This window comes from Anser brachyrhynchus, assembly GCF_964034855.1.
Source record: "Anser brachyrhynchus genome assembly, chromosome: 2".
Lineage (NCBI taxonomy): Eukaryota > Metazoa > Chordata > Aves > Anseriformes > Anatidae > Anser > Anser brachyrhynchus.
The window spans coordinates 121,098,650-121,122,924 of NC_137695.1; the positions used below are offsets into that span (position 1 = coordinate 121,098,650).

At 39.5% G+C, this 24,275-nt stretch overlaps 1 long non-coding RNA gene and 1 pseudogene across 2 annotated transcripts; one reads left to right on the top strand and one right to left on the bottom strand.

Moving 5' to 3' along the window:
- The first annotated feature begins 3,320 nt into the window (after positions 1-3,320).
- LOC308189401 lies at positions 3,321-10,737 on the top strand. The gene is made up of 3 exons (XR_013946345.1): positions 3,321-3,563; positions 4,450-4,575; positions 10,176-10,737. It is a non-coding gene; the product is annotated as an uncharacterized lncRNA (long non-coding RNA).
- A 569-nt stretch (positions 10,738-11,306) lies between these two features.
- Positions 11,307-21,512, bottom strand: LOC308190717 (short-chain dehydrogenase/reductase family 16C member 6-like; annotated as a pseudogene). The gene is made up of 7 exons: positions 21,305-21,512; positions 16,902-16,954; positions 16,454-16,517; positions 14,923-15,046; positions 14,139-14,162; positions 13,162-13,306; positions 11,307-12,182 (listed from the first exon to the last, which is right to left on the bottom strand). The product of its transcript is annotated as a short-chain dehydrogenase/reductase family 16C member 6-like (transcript).
- Positions 21,513-24,275: the final 2,763 nt, after the last annotated feature.

Consider the following 24,275-nt stretch of genomic DNA (forward strand, 5'->3'; position numbering starts at 1 on the left):
GGCTGATAAGCTGTACTGCTGGGACAGCCTGATAATACCTGGAACATATCAGCATTACCTGTCTAGGTAACTAAAAGGATGCCAGAGTTCCTGGGAAAGCCCTCTTTCTTTCTCGTCCTACATGATGCACATCAGGAGCTATAACATGCTGTGAAATCTGTGTGCCTTCAACTGGAAATTGAAGTAAAAGCATGAAGAATTGCAATGCCATTTGATGGGGTATTCAAACTGGATCTAAATTCGTTTGGGAGAAAATGCTTATTCTTTGAGACTGAAGCGTATAGGTAGTGTACAAAGATTTCATTCCAAATGGGCATAGCCAGACAGTGGGTGTCTCTCTACACATTAGTTCCAGGCTATCTGTATGGTTGCTGTGGCTTGGACATGACTGTAAACTATATCCACATACTGCGCAGGCTTTGCAGAGCCAGAGAGTGTCTGTCAGAGCCTGCAGATGCCTGCATCTTTCTCACAGTGCCCGACCCTCTCAGGAAGGTGCACAAAACACCTATGATTTTCACACTGCATGTCTGTTTAAGGTTATATCTTCCTTTTGTTTCTGAGGATATTTGCAAAGTAGCTATTTTCTACTGCTTCAGGAGAAGCAAAAACTATTTCTTGCTGAGCACTAGACCTGCACCACAGGGACATCACTATTTTTCATCTCTGCTGTATGTCCTGGGTGTCGTCGTGTTTACAGCAGGTGAAAATCTCCAGTCAGGACATCTCAGCATGTAATGCCAATGGAAACTTGCATTGCAGTGAGAGTGATAGGAACCATCTCCTGCAGGAGAGCCTAAATACATGACTTTTCAGTGTAGTGGTTTGCTTCTTTATCCTGTGCTGGAGGACACTATTTGTTATGTGTTCATAACTGTATCTTCCCACTTATAGCATAGCTAATGCTCGGGGAGTTCCTTCACCAACTCTTCTGTATTTTTCTGTGTCCATCATTCTTTTCCCTCTGTAAACTGGTCATCCTCATCTGCTCCTGTTATTTCATATTAGGAAGGACTTCCAAGTCTGGCTCTGAGCCATGTCAGTTCTTGCACATCCAGCAATCTTCTGGGCATCTCCTTTTAAGTAGCTTGCTGCCCTTCAAATGTGACATTAACAATTTGTCCTTCTGATTCCACTCTTGTGCTCAGTCTTTTCTTTTTGCCAGGCTTGCAGTTATTTAGGGCACTATTAAGGCTGCCCTCAAACACATTAAAGAAGACAAACACAAGAGCAGTCCCAGGAATATGAATAACTACGATCACTTTATAAAGTGTGCATGATTTTTCTGATACATGAGGCAATTTTCTAAAGAAAGTCCCCCAAATACTTTCAGCCCACAAACATGAAAACCACACTGAAATTTTGAAATGTGCATTAAAAGGTATTGCTTTCAATATACAGATGTTTTCATTCATCAGGGGGCATCTCCTGTGTGCACAATGTTTGTGTGGCACAGAAGAGACACGGGCAAGACCTTAGAAGCAGCAGCTGGATCTAGGATCGTACAGTTTTATAGCAGTGTTACGGAAATCTGTTTCTTTTAAAATGCTTTATTTCTTTATGAATCTATCCTGCTTTTGAAAGGTACGCTGCTCACTTTGGGGGCTTGTGTAGGCAGCGGGTAGAAGGCAGCAGCAAAAGGAGAACTGACCCCTCAGTCTCTTCCAAAGTGAATGGTCTCACGATAAAAGTGTGCGCCTTAGTTGGGAGGGGAAACAGAAGCCACTGGCAGCTTGGAAAAAAGAGGAAAAGGGGAAGGGAAGGGAAGGGAAGGGAAGGGAAGGGAAGGGAAGGGAAGGGAAGGGAAGGGAAGGGAAGGGAAGGGAAGGGAAGGGAAGGGAAGGGAAGGGAAGGGAAGGGAAGGGAAGGGAAAAGTGAGCCTTCTGCCTTTCAGGTTTCACGCCAAGCGTTGCGGAGGCCGCAGCCTGGCCGCTGCAGGTGCAGCCCGGCGCTGCCCCCGGTCCCTTCCCCCGCGGGCCGGCAGCCCCTGGGCCGCAGCCGGCCCCCCTCCCCGGGCCGCGCTCCGCTCGGGATCAGGTCCGGAGCCAAGGCCCGAGGCAGGGCCGGGCCGGGGCCGCCACCTGCAGGCCGCAGCGGGCCGAGCAGGGGAACGGCGGCGGCGGGGCTCGGCCCGGCCCCTCAGCGCCGCCCGGCCAGAAAAGGGCCCGGGAGTTTGAGGCGAGTCGGTGTGAGGACCGGGAGGAGCTGGGCACGGCTCTCGGGGGGCCCCGCTTGCCGGGGAGCTGAGTCCCGGCCCTCTGCGGATGGTTTCCACCTGCTGTTCCTTCTTGCTAATAGTCCTACCTTGTATGTAGTTATTTATCCATACAAGGACCATCATCGTTTTATCCTGTGGCAGCTTTAGTTTTCGTAAATGAAAAACATCATTTCTAGGTAACACACAAAGCACTCTTTATAAAGTACTCCAGCAATTCCATGTGATAAGAAAGAGATTAAACAAACAAACAAAACAATCAAACAAACAAAAAAAACAGAATTTGAACCCAAACTTCATGTCTTCATCAGTATTTTTCATGACAGGTTTGCCTTTCCAGAGATGTGGATGAGAAATGGCAAGAAATCCATCTAGCTGGGAACACGTTTGCCGTGGCTTGTTCAGAAGCACTCCTTGCAGCCCAGAGACGATAATGTCCTGTAATGCATAAACATCGTTCCCTTGGCACTTATCTCTGCAGAGACTGTGATGTGAGGCAGATTTTACCAGAGGAAGGCTGCTTACCTAAAATAAATGCGTTTGAACACCTGCAGCTAATTCAATAATCATCGGAAAGACTTCAGTTGTTGTAATGCTTGCACTGCCTGCAGCATCCACCTCTGAGTCTGTTGTTTCCAGCCTACCCAATTATTACAAGTGTATTAACTCTAAATAAATGCTAATCTATGAAGTGAAGAAAGAAGGAAAAATTAAACACATCAACACCATTGTGATGTTTTGGTGCTAAATACTTAATTTTTAAGACCACATTGAACTTGCATATAAATTGTTATGTAATGATGCTTCCTGTCTCTTTCATGATGAATAGTCAAAGCCCAAATATTTGAACTCATAACCCTAAGAACACAGAGTGGAATTCCTCCACCCCATTTTTAGCCATTGAAACAGACACCTCAGGATAGGAAAATCATCCAAACTTCTTCATTGGCTGGTAGAAATAAATTGCTGCAGAAGGATTCATGCTGCCATAAAACAATCAGGCAATGAAGCGAGTAGCTTGGGTCTGCCGCCTGTCCTTCAGCCAGCCAAAATCAAGTGAGACCAATCACATACTTACTGCTGTGGGACATTCAGGTGGGAGAATACAGATTAGTATAAATAAGTGCTGCACAGTTAGATCTTCAGTCTAGAGTGTGCTGTAATTCTGTGTAATATATTTTGAATGTAAGCAAGCATCATCAGCAAATGTTCCTTCTGCTATTTAAGCTCAGGAGAGTGCTTCAGTGGTTTCTGGTGATGAAAAGGAAGACGTTCATGTGTGAGCGAAGCAAACAACCTCATAATATTTAGAAGGAAAAACTGGGAAAGACTCCAATTCATTTAACTGGTATTCTTCATTCTGTGTTTTTGTGAGAAAAATAGGACATCTGAGAATAGATGCCATAGAGTCATAGACATTTATTTATTAAACCCGTTTCACCTTGACTGGTTAAAAAGAGAGTGTCTACAAAAAGCACCAGAAACCCCTGTATTTCTCCCACTTTGGGTCCAGTTGGGGAATTTTACTGACAGTGAAGACAGCTTTGCTGCCTCTCAGTGTGGTGCAGCAGCTCGCAAAGTAGCAGTTTTCAGAGGAGGCGTCCTTGCTTCCAGACAAAGACAACTATTTTAACTGTTTGTTTTAGTTTGTGCTAAGAATGGTAGCAGCCAGCTTCAGACTGACTTTTCCTTTTTCTGAGTCACCTACTCCTCCCTTGGTCCCTTTTCCTCAGAATCATGATGGGAAAAGTACACTGGGGACCAGAAGAAGGCTAGGGATATATCAGTCTTGTGGGAACACTTTTAGCTTGCATGAAAATGTGTATAACCACTGAATTAGACATTTTTATGGTTATTTCTGTCAACTATTAAGTTGTTTGGGGCTATGGTGTCACCCAAGACCTTTCTAATAAGGCAAGACTACGTATTTCTTAAAATGATTGCCAGCTCCTGATTTTCTTTCCCATATTTATTGGGAGGCAGGAGGTCATTGGTATCACAGACTGAGTTGTGACAGTGTATACTGAGGGTTGCTGCATTAAATGAGACTTTCCACCTGACTGATACCAGCTAAGGCTAGTCCAGTTCAGAGGACTAGTTAATCAAATGGGACAAGTTAATGACCCTTTAAATATAATTTGATTGATGCTAAAGAAGGAAAATGCTTTACAGGAGAATGCATTTTTTTCATAAACTTTAAATTAAGGGAAATACTAAGAATCTTTACTTTTTAGATCAGAGTCATCTGTGGGAAGACTGGCACTGTGGCGAGCTGAAAACCCCAGTGCTCTGGGAAGAACAAATCGTGACGTGGACATCAGCCTCTCCCTGACTTCTGTGTAGCTGTGGAAAGCACCCAGGTATGGAGAGCTCTGATGCCACATACCTACCTGGTAGCTCCATCTCCTGAGAGAAGTGAAAAGTGGGAGGGCAGTCCTCTGTTATTTGAGGTAACATAAATTATAGGTATCTTTTCTAATGCCTGGGGGATTCTGAGCAGCTTTACATGCTCTAACATAAAGGGCCAAAAGTGTGGTTGGGTGTCTGCATTTGTCTGTGAACAGTGACAGAAAATGTTCCCATCGGTGAGGGGCAGGACGGAGTTACCTGGTCAACCTCGAGCTCTCCAACAGCCTCCACTGTGCTCTGGATCTCACCATACTTCAGCAGGGGTCCAAATCCTCTGAACCTATGCAGAGTTTTGGTGGGGAAAAGAAGTATAAAAGGTTAAGTGTCTTTCTATAGCTTTTTCTTACTTTCCTTCCTGAGATGCCTGTCGGTAATACAGAGGCAGTAATTCATTCTGCCGTCACCTGCTCAGGATAAATCCCCTTTCTGCCAAATTGTTAGCACTTTCTCCCCAAATTGTGATGTGTGACTGCAATTCCTTGCTGTCCTTTGATAAAAGTCATGTCTCATGAAGGAAACAAAAATGTTCTCCCACACCTTATGGTTTGCAGACCGGTTTGGCACAGATGATAAAAACAGTTTTCCATATAGCTTTCTATTTTGTTGGTTTTCATTACCTTATTGTGGTTTATAGTTTTAGGAAAACTGGTTAGTTCTTTCTGACTATGACAGGCTGAAAGAAATATATCTGGAAACAAGTATTCCTTATAAGAAAGAGTTTTTGTAGTCTTTGCCTCTAATAAATGGGTTTTATTTAATAGTCAGGAGGATTTGAAAATGGATCTTGTCATGTTTACAACGAGTGGAATATTATTTTACTGTTACATTTTAGCAACATTTGGGACCCCGCCAGCAAAGATGAGGAGAAAGTGCACTTAAAGAGCCAAGCGGGGGCTAGCCTGTGATGTGTGCCTGTGATGTACTGCCTAGTGAACACCACAAGCACGGTTTTACGCTTACTGTAACAGCCAGGCATAAGTCATCAACTCAGCGGAGAAACTAACACTGTCCTTGTTTCTAGTCATCCCCCAAAGCATTGCACTGCTGTTGTACATTTGACTAAGCATAGAGGATGAAAGCAGAAGCAACTTTGCTGCTTTTCATTTTTCCTTGGTATCCTGCTAAAAAATTTGATTCTCAGGAAGCCAAAAAAAGCATGAAACTTCAATTGTTACATGTAATTCTGATCTTTGACCAGAGCAGTTTACAGGAAAACTTAGGTGGAACAGCTGCCAGGGCACATTAGGCTATTCATCACAGACACAGCTTAAATATTGCCTACAACTTCTTTGTAGAATTAGAAAAAATATCCTAGTTCTATGTGGTTAATCACTTTTTCCAAGTGTCACAGTTTAACAAAACATAATCATAAAAGATTTACTCTTCTGCAGAAGAACAACATATAAGCAAGAAATTCTGTTTTACCCTTCTGCACTCATGCCAGTGGGCAAACATTTGTTTTGCCTTATTTTTTTCTGAGTAAACAAAGTGTCTCTGTGTTGCTTGCCTTGTCAATGACCTAGAGCCCTATGGTAGCTTCAACCATATCACGGTTTAAGGCATGCTGCCTTTTAATCCCATCTGCAGCTAAACTTTCTCAGCAGTGCTCTTTTTGTGTGGAGGAAATATGGATAATACGAAAGTCTCAGAGAAGAATTCCAGGGACTGAAATGTCTCTGAGGTAGTTTTTGAGTTGCATATGAAGAACACAAAGGATAAATCCCTAATAAGAAAGCTAAGAAGCTGTAAGCAAAAATATTTAATTGAAGCAAAATATTAGGACAAAAAAGGATTTATTTGTACTGAAGAACTAAAAATGTCACACCTCTCACTTTTGCATGTAATGCTATTCAATGCTAAATATTTCTTCCTTGTATTTTCCCAGAAAGTTGACAATTCCCATTAATAGTACAAGAGAAACACCATGTTACAAGTCTAGTATTCTCAAAATCTCCTAGCGTTCATAATCTGCACTTTCTACTTAGATTTTTAATAGGTTATATTGATAAGTATCTGAATGCATCTATGTTGCAATAATGTTAAAGGAGCTATTTTTAAAGTATTTTGCATTTGGTGGAATACTAACCACTAAATCTAATCAATCAGCATTAGCATCATTAGGTATGATGCCATCGCCAAGCTGGAAACATGCCTTTCATTTACAAAGTGCGTGTGATGAGAATATACTCAAACAATACATCAGTTGCAGATATGTGTGTTTGAAATCACATATGTTTTACACTGTGAGAAATGTACAATTATTCCAAAATTATGTAGGTTGTTATCTAGTAACTCTGTTTAATGCTTCTGTTGATAAACAAATAACCTTGTTTCTTACATAAAAGAAATGGTGTTTTTCTTCCTGATTCTTAATTAGTTATTGCAGTGGTTACCAACTCTCTAAACTAACTCTAAACTTATGGACTTTCTTTGGAAGAAGTTGTTTTCCAACTTTCTTTGGAAAGGAAACTATAAAAAATGAAAATTGAAAGAAATCATTATTTAGAAAGCCACTGTAAAGTCTGCATAGAAAGCAATCAGCTATGATGAAATTAATGTCATATATATATATTAAAGAATTATTTATGTATTGTGTATTAAGTATTATGCATTATTTATTAAGTAACATAGATATAAAGAATATATTTATATATTAAAAATTACATATCTTAAGGTAACATCACCAGTTTATGAGGTGGCAGACATAAGGAAATATATATAAGGAAAGCATGGTCCAATGTTACACGGCTTAAATATTAAACGGAAACAATTTTTTTCTAATTTCCACTTCCACGTGGGATTAAAGTGTGGGAGCTCACCTCCTGAGTGTGAAGGAGGCATGATTAGAGACACGGTTCTGCTCTTAATTTAAGGTAGTTGATTAATTTTGGGACTCTCAAATTTACCACTTTAGCGGTAAAGGCACCACTGTTCCTTCAACGTGCAGGAAAATTTAAGCTAGGTATTGAAGGACTTCAGATAATGAAGGAGCCATCGGGTCTAACCCGATTTCCTACTTTATGCTTATTTGCTGTCAGGATCTCAGTATCTTTCAAAGACTTTTTTTCACGACTGCCACTTCTGAAGGAGGATGCATCCTCTTTATTTTCTGTTGCTTCCTAGCATATCATCCAACACAAGACACTGCTTACACTTTAGCCTACTTTAACCCCCTCTATTGCAGAAAGGAAAGCATGTGTGTAAGTATAAAATAAGAATATATACACTTGCATCTGCATGAAATTTGTATTTATTCTAATAAAAGGAAAAAAAACAAAAGTGAGAAAAGAAGCATTATGTCATGTTTTTTAAAAACACAAATTTGACTTTTTTTTTTTTCTTTTTCTGTAAAAGTCAGTATGTGTGACTCAACTGGAGAAATTTCAAGAATTAAAAACTTCTGGAGACCCACTTTCAGATATACATAGGTCAACTGCTACAGCTACACCATTAATATATTTACACACACACACACACATACCCTTTCATATTTTGGTACTTTGTGTTAATTATATGTGTGCTTTCCTTCTACTGTACTAGACTAAAATCACTTTATAGGTCAACTGAACTTTGTGTATATTCTCTAATGTCAAAAACTCAGGAAGGACATTAAAATATATTAGGATAGAGCTGAAAATTATATCAGGTCTTGATAAAATGAAAACCAAGGGGATTTAGAACCAAATCCATAGAATCTATTTTGGATATGTTTTTCTGGTGATAAAGTACTGCAGAAGTTTAACTTTAGCAAGGCACATCAGAGCAACTTGGCTTACTATAAGGTCTGAAGGAAGAGAAAAATCCACCCCCCCACCAAAACTGTAATGTAGGAAAATGGCTGGAACTAATGCACGGGCAACATTGACAGCAGCTGAGGTGCTACAGAGCTCTTAGTGTCTTAGAGCATGGAAGTATTTCACAACAGTTGTTTAGTTCTTAATTACCAGGTGGGGCGGTTTAGATAACGGAGCATTATTGTGTGTCAACATCTCTGTTATTTGTACTGGGCCTATCTATCATTGCTGCTACTTTAAAAATGCATCTTCTAGAAGGAGCTGAGTTAGCTAAAAGATAAATCATTTAACATTGTTATTTGTTGAGTAGTTTCTGGATATGGAACTAATGACTTGCCTGGCTTGTCTGTACTTCATAAAAATGCATTTGTAAGGCCATGAGTTTATAATTAAAATGCTAATGATTTTAAAATGTTAACAGTAAAAACATATTTTGTAGTAATTATCAAAAATAATCAGTTTTTATGATTTGTGAGTCTTTTTATTTTGACTGAGGAATTGAGAAACAGGAGAAAGAAATCAGGAATAAAACATCAGTTTCTGTCCCTACATCATCTCTTTATCTCTCATGAGTGAAAAATAGAAGCAATACCTTTACACATATATTAAGTCACTGTATTTTCTGTGCTTTCCAAATTACAAGTGTGGATATCAGAACAGCAACCATGTTTTCCCTGAATGTCTGAACTACTAGTAGCATAGAACAATTTTGTGAAGAAATACTTCATCATCAAATAATCATCAGCCTGTGGCTTGGTGGAATGACAAGCAACACTTCAAATGAAGAATTGCTACAGTGGTGCAGTGAAAAAATTACCATCTGAAATTTCTGAGTCTTCCCTCTATTAGATAGGAAGGCCACCCTGCTATATGGGGAATTCATGTAATCCTAAGGAGACATCTACGATGTATGCACCTGTACCTGCACAATCTGTCTAGGCTCCCCTACAGGCAATGCAACAGAGGAGGCATTGCTGGGTAGGATTCATCTCATCCTAAACCTGACAGCAGTAAGAAATCAGGAGAATGATGAAATAAAGGGCACTCAAAATGCATACTGGAAATATTAACAGTTCATTTGTTAACAACATTTCTGTGAAGGCTGCGATGGACTAACTGATAGAGGAGCTGCTAGAATGGCACTTCCACCAACACAATGTGTTTGATCAATGAACGTACGGGAAGCATGGAGTTTATGAAATCGTTGAGCAATGCCTTGTGACTGTTTAAATCACTGCTCTCTCAGGCAGTACTGTCAGCTGAGGTTAGTTAATGAAAAGGATAACCACCTGATCATCTATGTGGCTTCAGCAACATTTCTGTGCATTTGTTAATGGCAATTAGATGTGTATTCATTATTTTTCTAAATTTAAACCATTATTTGTTATTAGCAGTCTGTGGCATCCTGAAATATCTGAAGTATTGAACAGAGACACTTTACTGACTGAAGAAAGGAACTAGAAAAATCTATAGTAGTAATCAAGGTAGAATTTTGATCTGTTAATAACCGAGCAATTTGGATTGATTTAGGCCTTTTCTACCTCATGAAATTATATAAAGTATTGAAAATCATGACATAATATAGAGATCAATAATATTTTTTCTCTGTATAAAAATAAAGAGATGAAGTTTCTACTTCTGGTTAGTCTGAAAAATTGTATAAGCGTGAAGCCTCCTTGTCCACAGCTTGTAAGAGTGGAAAACAGAGACAATATATTTGTACTTTACGTCACTTTCACTATTTTTTTCCTTCCCAGGTTAGAGATGAGGATATCAGAACAGTGGGATTAAACCATTTGATCAAATATAAAGGCTACATCCCCATCTCCACACAATGTCTGTCTTCACTAGAGCTGTGAATTTCAGATGGTTATCCCGAGCTGGCTATGACTGTGCATCACATACCCAAGAACTACATGCAGACATTTTAGGTCCGAGTCTAGAAGGGTACTGCATAACAATATCTATGGTATACGTTATCTCACATCAAACAATATACACTGGTTTCTGCAGAGGTTTTTAAAAAACCTCTTCCTCCAGAAGAAGCTTTGATGTGGGACAAGAACTAAGCTGCCCTGAGCCATCCAGCCTGCGGATGTAATAAGACAAGCTGCTGCAATGAGCCTCTCTCTGCTCGTCTGGGAATCAGGCGTCAGAGTGTACTGTGTATGGCCAAGACCACCGGAGCTCCATCTGAGGCGCTCAGGTCGTGTCACAGAGTGGCACGGAAATGTCCAAGATATTACAGAGATTGCTGAGAAATTAAAGTTGTGTGTGGTTGACACCCGTTTATTTAAAGATTTTTGTTATGTTACAAAGGGACCTAGTATTATTCAAATTTTCCTTTCCTCCAAAAGATTGTAATTTGAATATGACTGATGTTCTTTATAAGACAGTTGATTCTACAGCTTCCTGTATAAGCAAAATATGCTCTCAAAAGGTATGTTTTACTGATGGGTACCAGCACATACTTTTGTGTAACTAATTCTAGAATTTATCTCTGGATTTTTTTCCCTTAGGACTGTTTTGTGCTAGCTTCATTTTCATTGAGAGACAGTTGAATTCTTTATGGCTTGTTTCTTTACTGTAAGTGGTAATGCTTCACTAAATCTTTAGAGGGGGATTATTTACACTTTCTAAGATTTTTAAAATGTGAAAGATGTTAAATTTTTTATGGCTTTTCTTTCTGCGTGAACAATAGTTCCTTCTTCTCATGTTTTGAGATTTTGCTCAGAAATTGAGAATTCAAAGAATAGGAGATGAAGTCAAACATCCCTGCCTGGATTTACTGACTTTTACTGAGAGCTCAGATAAATATGTAAGTAGAATGCTGTCACAAAATGAGACAGCGGGTTGTGGCTGAGAATCAGTATTAAAGGACAGTTATTTAGAATTATATTGCATGCTGACCATTGTCAAAAATTATACAAGAAGCAAATTTTCTGTCAAAGAATGAACATGCTTTTTTTTTTTTTTTTTCCTTCACTGAAAAAAATCAGATGGCACTCGAGGTCCTAAGAATAATTTGCTTTCAATCCTTTTTCTTTTGATCAACAACTTTATCCAAGTTGCTGGGGATCTCCGGGTAAGATTGGATGGATAACCAGTACTATTTTTCAAGGAATGAAACCGATGAGACAAAGGCTCAGCCTCATTTTTTTATTTTTATTTTTTTAATTAGAAAAATGCACTTTACTAAATAAATGCATATAAATTCATAATGTGCACAATGCTTCTAAGGTCTGGCAATAATGCATTTGTCACTCCCATGCTACAAATGGGAAAACTTAATACAGACTGAACAATTTTGTGAAAAGCCCAGCCATTAGTGGAGGTGGTTATGGGAAGCACACAGCTTCTAGTCCACAGCGTTCCCAGTGAACCATCCCATGAAAAATTTTGATTTCTATACCCAACTATAGCTTAAGAAGTATATTAGAGACAGAAGCTGCAAGAGGAATGCTAGTCACCTAAATTATTAAAAATTAAAAACACCGTTTCTTCATAACTGAATTCATACAGCTGGTTTGACTGCAGGGATGCTAACTAAAGGAACATTTTAACTAAACCTCCCTGCTGATTTTGCAGGCATATGGAAAAGGAAAGAATGAAACGATAAAAGACGGAAGACACAATTTTATATTTTAAAAGCCAAAAAGTGTAATATCAAAGGCATAAATAGATACAACTTTTCCTTTTGAATTGCATCCATGATTTTGCTGGCTACATACTCTGCATCATAAGCAGGAAGTAAAAGTTGGTTTCTGGTGAAACAAGAAATAAAGCATTATGGAATTATAAAACTTTACTTTTGAGTTGTATTCTAGCACAGAAATCATTTAATACAAGAATTTCCCTCCTTCCCCTCATGTCGTCCTGGACAGGAGTCTCCAATCCAATTTGTTCTTTCTATGATCAAAATAAACTGAGAAGTTTTGTGATGTTGTGAATTTTAATTACTAATACCTAACTTTTATGCAAGCCCTGCTCAGACCCTAATGAAGTTTGTGCCTGCATTGACTGTGGTGTTGAAAACTTCCCAGCTCATCCATGGTATATGATGTTCTGTGCTTAAGAGTTCAGTTGTCTCCACATCTCCTTCTTTTCTTCTGTAGAGGTTGGGTTGACAACTAAATAGACTAGACCCGGGCCTGTTTACAGCCAGGAGCTCTGTATAAAATATGCTATTTCAGGATGATGAGCAGTGGAAGCAGGAACAGAGCACTGAAGAAACAAGACTGCTGATATTCCACTACTGCAATGGCTAAACCAGTGCCTGCAACCTCTCTTGTCACTACAACACAGCAACCCACCAGATAATATCACCAGAACTATTCTCACTCAGAGAAGTACAGTACCTGCTAATACTGGGGCATTGTTAATAACCATAGGTGACAGGTATCCTGGCAGCCGTAACTATAATGATGGTGCCAAAAGTACTTGGAGCAAAGACCCTCAGCAGTCCCCATTCTACTGACAAATGAGCTTGCCTTAAATACTGCCATGCACCCCTAACCATTCCTTGATTGCAAGGTTATTACAGTCTCTTATACACGTCAGTTATTAATTGTATGCAAATCTGGGATTTCTCAACCAAGAGAAACAGTTCTGTGTGCAAATGGGGCAAAAATACTGAACTGAAAAGAAAATCAACCCTATAATAGCTAGAGACTATATATGGCATATCTAGTGACTAGTGATTACTTTTTACTTGAGATAAAACATAACGTAAGTTTCATTAACTGGGTTTGAAAACCTCTAGCTAATTTACTATTAATAAAAGAAGGACAAATGATTGTGTTTTTAAAGCTGCGTTTTCTTGCATGATATAATTCTGAATCTAAGGCTTCCATCATTGTGATGACTGCATGTTTACTTCCAGAATAATCTGAAAAGTAGAGAAAGAAAGAAAGATTAAAACTATCTCAAAAGCACCATAGTATTATATACAGAATTTAATGTTTTGTAATACTATTTAAGTCCTGGTACTAATTAGTTATATATTAGCAGTCTTGACTTAATATTTTAAGGATGCTATGCATATTGGTAATAATAACCCTGAAGGTTAGTGGCCCCTACCATGATTGATGCACATGTATCTAAGGTTAAGATTCATAATTTCCAGAGGATTTTTTCAGTGAACTATATAAAAAGATGGGCTGATTTAACATTTTATATGCATTTCCAGACACTCATCTACAAACCAGGCATTCTTTCAGTTCAGAATGGTCTTCACCTTTTGATATCACAGTTAACATGTCAGTAAGAACTATTTATAGTCATAAAATCTAAACACCCTACTTGTAAATACTGCTTCAACCCATTACTTCTTCTTCTGATATTGCTTTGTACCTACAATACCATCTTGTTAGCCTGGGAAGACTGAATCTCATCTAATTTGTATTGCTTGATGAACATATGTAATCTCTTTTATTGGAGACAATCAAAACTTGACTTCACAAGGTCCCGTGCAACCTGATCCAAATTGGGCCTGCTTTTATTTGGAGGTTTGGACCAAAAGAACTCCAAAGATTTTTCCCAACCTACATTATACTACAATTTTGCAACTGTAAAAACTTTATTTTAAGACAGGAGTTTACATGTAGTTTCCTATGGCTTTTCAAATGTGTGTGAAAACAGATATTAGGTACAATTAAACCCACTTCTGCTAACAGTTCAAAAGCTGTCTTCAAACACTTTGTGATTCTTCAGGAACTTACCCACAATGGATGGAATGATGCGACCTAAAAGTACACAGCTAATGTGTAAAAAGTTATAATGCCTGGATTGGATGGTCTGCTCTTATAGACATTATGGTTAAATGAAGAAAGCTGAATGTGATCTTTTATCAATATTGAATCTGACCCAATAGTAATAGGTGGCAAATGTACACCCAAGTAACACTATCAATTGGCAGAAGAAACAAAATGCATTTATTAATATGCAGTTCACATTCTCATAGGGCAATCTGAGAGCTCTAGTCAGAAAGAATTAAGAGAGTTTGGGTAGCACACACAGGCTGATGAAATGGGCAGGACTGTAGCAGCCAGCTTTTCTGAGTGAAACAGATGAGGATATGGAGTGGTTACGTAGCTTAAAACACAGCTCATTTGAATGATTTTTGATGAAAATTCTGCCAAAAAGCCTCCTGAACCTGAAAACCATTTTCCAATCAAGTGTATAGTCCCAGGTCCCGCTCAGGACTCTGAATATCCATCCACAGAAAAACTGGCAACAGGAATTGTTAGACAACCTGTACGCGGGGCTCCCTTCCACTTAACACCTACAAGATGTATTGTCCTTCTTCTGCGGAGATAAGACAGGCTGCAGTCAGCCAAGAAAATCTGCAGTGAGCTCCCTGTGCCACACAGGCAACCTACCGCCATCCTCCCCTTTGATACGCCACCACCTTTCATATCTGCGGGCTCTTTGCGAGTCTCGATGTGTCAGTACAAACTGCTTAAGCCAAGCATTTCTGAGATCTCCATGGAATGGTATTGGCACGTAGATCTAATTCGTAATAGCACTCCGATGTTTTGTAGACTCGCAAGATTCCTGCTGCACTTGCCACGCTAACCAGGTGTTCATGATTACAGTTGATCATGGCTGGAAAAAAGGCCTTGCAATTCTAGGAGGCGTATTAAAAAAATATCATTACAGCTAGATGTTTCAAAAATGTTGCATTCCAAATTAGATTTTACAACATGAATTACTCTCTGGAGCATCATTATACAAGAAACCCAACTGATTTGCCATCTATGAAATAATTAATAAATAGGAGACATTTCTTTGAATGACAACCCTTCATCTGAAGATCTGTCAGCACTAAAATCATGTTATTAAAAGTAGTGAAGTTTATATTTTCTCTGCCTGCTGTTTCCTCATGTTTTGAGTAGTCTGTCTGTCAGTAAAGATTTGGTACACAAGAGGGAGCTAGAAGTCAACACATCAAGGGAACGTCAGCTGGCTCCGGGCCCTATTTATTACAAACCGTACTTCCTGACAGCTCTGGGCCCCCAAACCACCACTGTGGTTGATAACAATTACCTAAGGAGGACACTAGTGTTTTACGAGATGAAATAAGAAGAAAAAAGACAAGAATAGTTACATTTTTCTTTTCAATAGCTGCGATGTGCTGCAATGTACGTCACTCCAGATGTGGGCCTAGTTCATGCTGTTTTGGTTGGGGGCCCACAGTCACTGTCCTGCTGTCCTCTGTCACTTCCCACCTGTCCAGAAGAGCATCTCCCCCCGTACCTTTGGTTATGGGGAAGAATGATGCACTGTGGGCTGGGAAATGATTAGAAGATTTTGCCTGCGATGATTTTCCAGTGAGAAATGACATTTAGTGAGGAATTTGTGATGCTACATTTTTCCTTGATGCAGGCTGCTCACTCAGGCCTATAAACAACAAATATGAAGGGGGTGAGGGTAACTCCCTCACAAGAAAAACCTCCTAAGGGACACCTGAGTCCCCAGATAACAGCGAATTCCTTCATAGGGATGAAAACAAAGCAAAGATAATACATACACTCTGTAATTCTGTGATTCTGTGATACTATTTTGATTAGTTTTCTACGTATGTTAAGAAGATACTGACTAGGAATGAAAGCACAACCTGAAGACTGACACCAAGCAGCATGGTTGTGCCTCGCTGAATGCTACAAGGCCATTAGAAAAAGCTCTCTGATGCCAGCAAGTGTCAGCAGCAGAAAAGCCACAAGCCGTTGTGTCAGCACTAGCTGCAGCCACAGCTGACAGAGCACACTTCACGATATGGCTGCACAAAGACTTTGGATTTAGCAGAGTACCTGGACAAGTTTTTGAGAACATTACTGAGACATACTGGGTCACACTGTCAATTTGGTGTATGTCCAGTTACAGGATGATTAAAAAAATGGACTTTCCCCATTCAAGGCACTTCCCAGCCCTCTTCTAAATTGGGTACCCGAGGTACGTGGCACTGAGGAGATTCTCTGACTGAGATATTTGCCTGTGCATTTCAGGCACCCAGGAGAGAAAATATATACATTACCCAGACTTGAGACAGGAAGTTGACTTTTTTTTTTTTTTTTAAATCTGCATTTGGAATTTCACAACTGGCAAGCAATATGTCAGCATTATTGTTTAGAACAGTAACATCCCCAACTTCTCATTTAACCTGAATTTAAAAAAAGATAAACAGAAAGCATGAGAACGTATCCTTGCCTCTCGTGCTTCATTTATGAAATCGTGTAGTGATATTTGAAATTATTTATATCTATACTGGAAAAGTAAGTATGTAAGAACTGTTTTATTGTAGCAGTTCAAAGGTACGCCTAGCCCCAGAGCCTTTGTCTCATGGTGGACAAGGACACTAACATCTCCTCCAGTGTACTGTTCAGCTTTTCACATTCTGCAGCTTAGGACCCTCCTGAGCCAGATACGTTACTTCTATCTTTGTATTTAATGTAACCTCATGATGATTTTTTTTTCCCCCCAACAATTGCTCTAATTGCTTCCTGAACTCCAGAATACTTTTGGTTTCCACAGGAACCTGTGGGAATGAGGTACAGTTTTATTGTGTACTGCGAGCATTCTTTAGCATTACAACCTGAATATTTATTTTTGCCTATTTCTGGTATTGTGAGATAATATGTATTCCTTAGTAAACCCCCCTTTCCAAGTCATTTATACTGAACAGGAGAGATACCAGTGCAGATCCTTGGGGGACACCAATGCACTGAGTACAGATGCATATACCATGAAGTAGATATATTATATCACTTGGAGAGAAAGCTAAAATAAGCATTAACTTCATTTGTGTTTGTAATACAGAGATTCTGTTCCATACTTTGGATTTATATCAAAGCACATGGTCATGATTTACTTACAGTATTAGGAATCAGGCTCACAGCAGAGATTTCTGCACCAGAGGCAAATGGTTACTTGGTATGTCAAAATCATAGAATGATTACAAAAGTGTAAAAAGATTTGCTGCTGTCTGGCAACTTGGAAATGGGTGCTTGGGTCTGATGCCTCAACATTCAACCTTGCTTTGACTCTCTCAGGGAGCCTTAGTGTTCATTGAAGAATGTTTTGATACTCCTTGAGCTGTGTCAGGCTTTGTCCTTGTCACAGGCAGCAGGGCTCAGATACCAGCACCTTTCCATTTGCACAAGAGAGTGCAAATCTGCACACCGCTGAGTATGGCAGATGTCTAAGCTTTCTCCTTTCTCATGTCTTTTAACCACTGTGCTGATCTCTATGTTAATCCTCTTTTCTTCACATGACAAATAGCTTCACAGACAGCAGCAATTTATTAGATCTGGTTTCATTTGAGCTTTTTACTCATTACCCCCAAAACTGTGGGAAGCCTGACTTTCATTTACAAAAACTTAAGCTGATTATTCTTTATTATATATTTCTCCAGGTGTCCATTAATTCATTTATTATTATTGTTGTTATTGTTTGTACCAATTTTCTGTCTGACAGGTTTGTAGTTTCATGGTGTCTTCTCAAGTGCTTTTGAACATTGGCATATTTGCTATGCTTTGTTCTTTGGACACTGAAGCCTGTCATTAGCAATACATCACCTATGCATTTATAGTTCATGACATCCATATCTGATTTCCTTCAGAGTTCCCATGTGGAAACTTCTAATTCTGAAAATCTGTTACTATTGACTTCATCAGTTTATTCTTTAGGATAAACTTTAGCCTCTTCCTTCAGAGCCTCAAAATTGCTTCCGAGAAAGAAAGCTTCAATTTTATGGGAAAATATGTACATTTTTCTGCAGTGAATATACCAAATAAATCCAAATAATTTAATGTAATTTTTCTGCTATTGCTTTATCTACTGTGTCCAGGCTCAAGACTTTTCATATTACCAATAAACAGTTGAATGTATTTCCAATAGTAGAGAAGGCCCCTGGCTGAAAAGGTCTTATGTTAAAAAATAAAATAAAATTCAGGCCCCTACATGACTGTTCAATTCATGAAAATACCTGGTAGAATTAACAATATTTTAACAACTTAACACCAATTCATGAATATGAAAGAGCTCTTTGAGTTTCTACTCGTAGATATTTAAAATGTTTGCTGCTAATATGGGCACAGCACATTATGCAGGCTGGAGCCCCGTAGCTGATTCAGTTAAAGTGTTCAGAAACTGAGAATTGTTTGAGTGCACAAAGCAAACAGTTTGATCCTCTGTTAAAATAAGAATAAAGATCTTTTCAAAACATACACCATCAACAGAAAAGTTCAACAGAGATATTACTTACGTTAGCTTAAATTAATCATTTTGGTGTATGTCTTTGCAAGAAGCAGGTAGCATTTATGGGAATGGGGATTAAATGATAATTTAAAATGTTATTTTTTTAAAAGAGATTTCATCTTGGTAAATTCTTTTTTTTTTTTTTTTTCTTTTTTTTTCCCCCTCAGGAAGAGCATTCTAGAAGAATGGCAGTTTGATTTATAGTATCATTTCAAATAAGGATCAATTATCATATTTGAAGTACTGATCACAAGTTGCTCAGACTGATTCTTCATCTTGCTGGGATGTGATAGCATATTAAGATCTTGATATTAAGAACGATCAAATAACTGTAATTCTTTTACAGGGAATGAAATTGTAGAAGTAGTAATCAGAGACTTAGATGGTGAGGATCATGTTATCTGTACTACCCCAATAACTGACAAAGATCATCCTCCTAGAACACGGCGGACTGGGTCAGCACAGGCCAGAAGGTGCTCATCTCTGCAGACGTGCTATTATGGTATGATACATCCTTGATCACACTGTTCAAGTAGTATTATGAAACCACTTGTGGTTCTTAATATCTAACACCAGTGGCCCCAACAAGAATTCTTCTCCCATGCCCTGTTAGTTGGCTATGCCCCAAAGTGCTGCTAACACGTGCAAGTAAAACAGAACCTTTTTGATTGCAAGCACGAGAACTGTGGTCCCACGTACGTGCAGATACGGAATCCAAATTACTCTCTTGAAGTACTTTCCATCAGTGCTGTTTCTTGTTGAAAAATATTCATTTCAAACTCTCATACCTGTGTTCTGAATTAACATATTTTGATTGAAATTAAAAGCAACAACCACAAAACAAAAAGCCTGCCTGACAACACAAAGAAAATTAATCATTCTTACATTTCAAGGCTATTCCAAAGCAGTCTATCAACATTCATGTGTGTATCGGGTTTACGTGGCAAGGTTTTGGTAGCTGGGGGGCTGCAGGGGTGGCCTCTGTGAGAAGAGTCCAGCAGCAGTTGCCCCGTGTTAGATCAGAGCCAGCTCCAGCCAGCTCCAAAAGGGACCTGCTGCTGACCAGATCCAAGAGAGGGAGCAATGCTGGCTGGGCCTCTGGGATTTAAGAAAGGGAAAAAAAATGCTGCACAACAGCAGCTGGAAGAGAGAGGGGTGAGAAGCAGCCATGCAGACCCCCAGGTCAGTGCAGCAGGAGGGCAGGAGGTGCTCCAGGCAGGCAGCAGCAGTTCCCCTGCGGCCTGTGGAGAGGCCTCTGGCGGAGCAGGCTGTCCCCTGCAGCCCATGGGTCCCACACGGAGCAGATCTCCACGCTGCAGCCCGTGGAGGAGCCCCCGGTGGAGCAGGTGGATGTGGCCTGGAGGAGGCTGCGGCCCATGGAGAGCCCCCGCAGGAGCAGGCCCCGGGCCGGAGCTGCAGCCCGTGGAGAGGAGCCCACGCAGGAGCAGGGGGGAGCCACTTGGGGGGAGGCGGTGGAAGAAGGTGGATAGGGGGAAGGTGTTTTGAGTGTGCTTTTAGTTTCTCAGTGCTCTAGTCTGCTACTGATAGGCAATAAATTATATTAATCTCCCTATGGTAAGTCTGTTTGCCCGTGATGATAATTGCTGAGTAGTCTCCCTGTCCTTATCTCAACCCATGAGTCTTTTTCCACCATATTTTCTCCCCCTATTCTTTTGAGAAGGTGGAGTGAGTGAGCGGCGTGGTGGAGCTTATTAGCGAGCCATCAGTGTGAAACTACCACGTGAAAGACTTTTGCTCATTCCTCTGCTCAACACCTTCAGATGGAGAATGTCAAAGACGTGACTTAAGAATGATATACATATACTGAAAATTAAGCAATAGAAGAATTTATCCTTGCACAAAATGTCAGAATGAGTAACTATGGATTATAAGTGAGGTTACAATGGGAAATATTTTCAGGCGGTACATAGACAGTTTAAGGAGGAGTAAAAATAAGTAGCAAAATAACAAGAGTCCAGAAGTTGGACTCTGATGATAGAAAAAAATGTAACAGTTTGCAAAGCATAACAGTTTGCAGTCCGCAGAGCAGAAGAGTCTCATTTAAAATGGAGTTTTTGTCTACCTTACTTTACCGGTGGATTGACCAAAAAATAAAGTTGAATCGTCAGTTTGACTGGAAAACAGCCATGTCCTGATCATGTTTCTGAAACCATTGCACCCAACCTCACCCTTACAGATCTACATTTCTCTAAACAGATGGTCAAATGAAAGGGACCTCCTCCTGCTTACATTTTCCCACTTTTTTTTTTTGTTGTTTCTTGATATCTTACAGAAATTTAAAAGTCTAGCAAGTTCATTCATGGGGTTAACCTCTGCCCTATACCATACTTTTGACGTAAAGGAAGCTGCCACCTCACAATGAAGACTGGAAGTGGACAAGTAATGGAGCAGATTAAACCCAGTTACTTTATGGCAAAAATAGTTTAAGTTCCATCTAGGAGTTGTCAAGAAGAGAAAAATAATCGCCCTACATGATTACTTCCAGTTATTGAATGTGTAGTTTCTAAGATTCTATGTCTGAAAAAATATTTCAATAGCATATACCATTATAAGAAAGCAGAAAATCACAAGCAAGAAACCAAATCAGAACCCAGAAGCTATATCTTACCTTGTCTTCCTGTTCATAGACCTGCTTCCTGCTGCTGCATTCACAGTGGAAGGCAAACACTTATTTAGCTCCATTTTTTTCTGTCTGGTTTGCTTGTCTGTTTGTTACCTTCTTCATCAGTGTCCCAGAGAACCAAGGTTGCTCTAAAAAGAGCAAAATATAAGGCAATCTGCTTTCCAGTCCCATTTGCAGGACCAGTAGTAAGCATTGTTTCCCCAACACAAGGTTTTATTTTATTTATTTATTTATTTGTTTTGTGGAGGAAGTAGGAATAGGATGAACATCTTGAAGGGTAAAACACCTGACAATCTCAGGAACCTCAGTGTCTTCTGGATGCTTCTGAAGTTGAACATAATTTTTCAGGCACAAAGATTGTTCTTCTCTTTTAAAAACCTGGAAATACAGCATCTTACTGGCACTTCAAAGCACTGAGATGTTGGCTAAAAAAAGAGATTGACTTTCAAACAGCTATTTCATTTACATTATTCTTTTGCATAAATAGAAAATGTAACTAAAGACGTTTTGTGAAAGCTGGCAGCTTCTTGTGGTATTAGAGAGAGAGATCTGCTAGATCCTACACACCTGCTGTTTCATTCCAGAGACATCAGTTTCAATCTAGGCCTTTTAGAAGGTTTATTAACATACATTTTATATATATATGTTGTGGCAATGTTTATAGAGTAGTTTGTTTTCATAGTAAATTGGTATTAGCTGAAGAAAAACGTATTTGAAAACACTGGGGTGATATCAGCCTTAGAAGCACAGTATGCTGTTTAGCATAAAATGTGATTTGCTATTTCAGAAAGCAGGCAGCAAGAATGTATTTAAGCAATGTATATTTTCTGATGTTGTGTGGCAGAAATCACATCACATATTTTAATTTGTCAGCTATACTGAACATCATGGCCCTACAAGTTGGGATCCTTGTATCTTATCCTGCATTTCGACCAGACCACTTCCTGTATATATAGCATCCTTTTAATGGTAAGGTCTACGTTATTGAAACATTTCAGTGGCATTCTGTCAAATAGGCAAAAAAGGTCAAAGCTCTGTGTTGAATATTGTATTTACACGAGTCTCGATAAAAATAACGAAAAGGAAAATAGTTGCCAAACTGAACAGTGCAATATCTAAGAAAAATGTATGCCTTTGTCTCCCTGCTAGGAAATCATATAGGATTACGAAGGGTGGATGGGTCGGGTCCTTGCCCAGCTGATGGGGCATGCACCATGCCACGTTCTGCAACCCCTGGGCTGCCAAATGACAAATTCTCGGTTATCATTGCTTCATACTTTTAAGATGACAGTTGCAGTTCCTCAGTTTTTCACACATACGTTATCCAGCTTTATGCTCACAATCCTGCATCACTCGTGTCATTTTTTATTTTTATTTTTAATAAGAATTGGAAGACTGTATAGAAAGCCATGTTCCTACTGAGCCCTTCACACTCTTGCTTTTTACTGTTATGTTCTGAGTTTGTCATGATCACTGTGACATTTTCCACATGCTGTTTCTGTAAAAAGGCAAATAAAGAGGACAGTATTTATTTGTTGCACTTTGCACTTTGAATAAGTGATGCTAAAGGTCTTGCCTTGCTTATAGGGAAGCTGTAGAAGGAATGAATCTGAAGTCACTTTGCAGTGAAGCTGGTCATTTCCGCCTCAAGATGCAGTTGATCAGGGTTAGGGGGGAGGTTACTGTATGCCCTGTAAACGAAGAGGAAAAGCTCACAAAACTTTGCTATCGTATCCTGAATCAAAGCATTAGCAGCTTTTTTTTTTTTTTTTAAATGAATAGTAGGGAGCAAAGAGGATCTCTTTCCTGTGTTTTTTTCTTGTTTTCTTACAAGTTCAATAAACTTCATCACACAGTTAGCCAAACTAATTTAATTTCTAATCCATGTGTTGAAGTGAAAGCCATGAGTTGCTGTAGGAGATTGATGTTGCAATGCTTTTGGGGCATGATCCGTAAGATAAGATGATTACAGGCTACTCTGGTTATGGGAGGATTTGTATTTCTCACAGACAGTGAAGCAACACTTTTACTATTGTAAAGATGGATTTCAACCCTCCTACTTTGAGCCTACAGAGACTTTGTGGCTCAGATCTCTACAGCTGGGTAGGTAGGCCTGCCTTGGCAGGCCTGTGCATGCCACAGACATCTTCAAAGCTGGAGCTCATCTGCATCTACCATTAACCCTGCAGGTGCTTAATGTTCTGCCAATTGGTAATTACCACATTGATCAAAAGGTGACTACCAAGCCATGGCTGTGGTGCTTGGAGTATATCCCTAACCAGCACTGAGGTTGTGCTCATTGTGACCTGGTGGTACACAGACGTGGTATCTATGATGGTGTAATCGTATCTGGTGTAAGTTACCCAGGGCACCAATGCAAGATAGGAAGAGGGCACAAAGCATAGAGCTTGGCATTGTTGTACCTAAAGACATTTGTAGGATTTAAGCTACAGAACCCCAAATCCTTAGAAATGCGTGTCATTTAGGAAAAGCTGCTGTTCACTGTGCTCTTCCCAAGAAAAAAAATAAACAACAACAAAAACCAGAAACCTTGGAGATAGGCAGGCTTAGGCAAATGAGCAGAGGACAAATTATGAAGTTTTTTCTTGTATATAGGCAGGTCTAAAACTGGCACTGCTTCCCAGGGTGAAATGACCATATTCCTCAGGAGGAGAAGCTGGGGAGGAGAATGATGTCTTTTGTAAGTTAGTCAGACACACAGAGTCTTTTCTTATGTAGTCTGGCTAGTTCTTTTTGCCAAATAGTATACCCTGCCACCCGATTAAGTGAAAAGACTGAAATTATTTATGACTATGGAACTACATATTCTTTTTTCTCTTTAATCCTTTGTAGCTCAGACAATAAGCAACTGGGCTATTTCATTTGCATTGGTTGTTTCTTTGCACGTGGGTATAATGTGCACTTGAACGTACTCCTGAATAACTTGTCCTTCTTT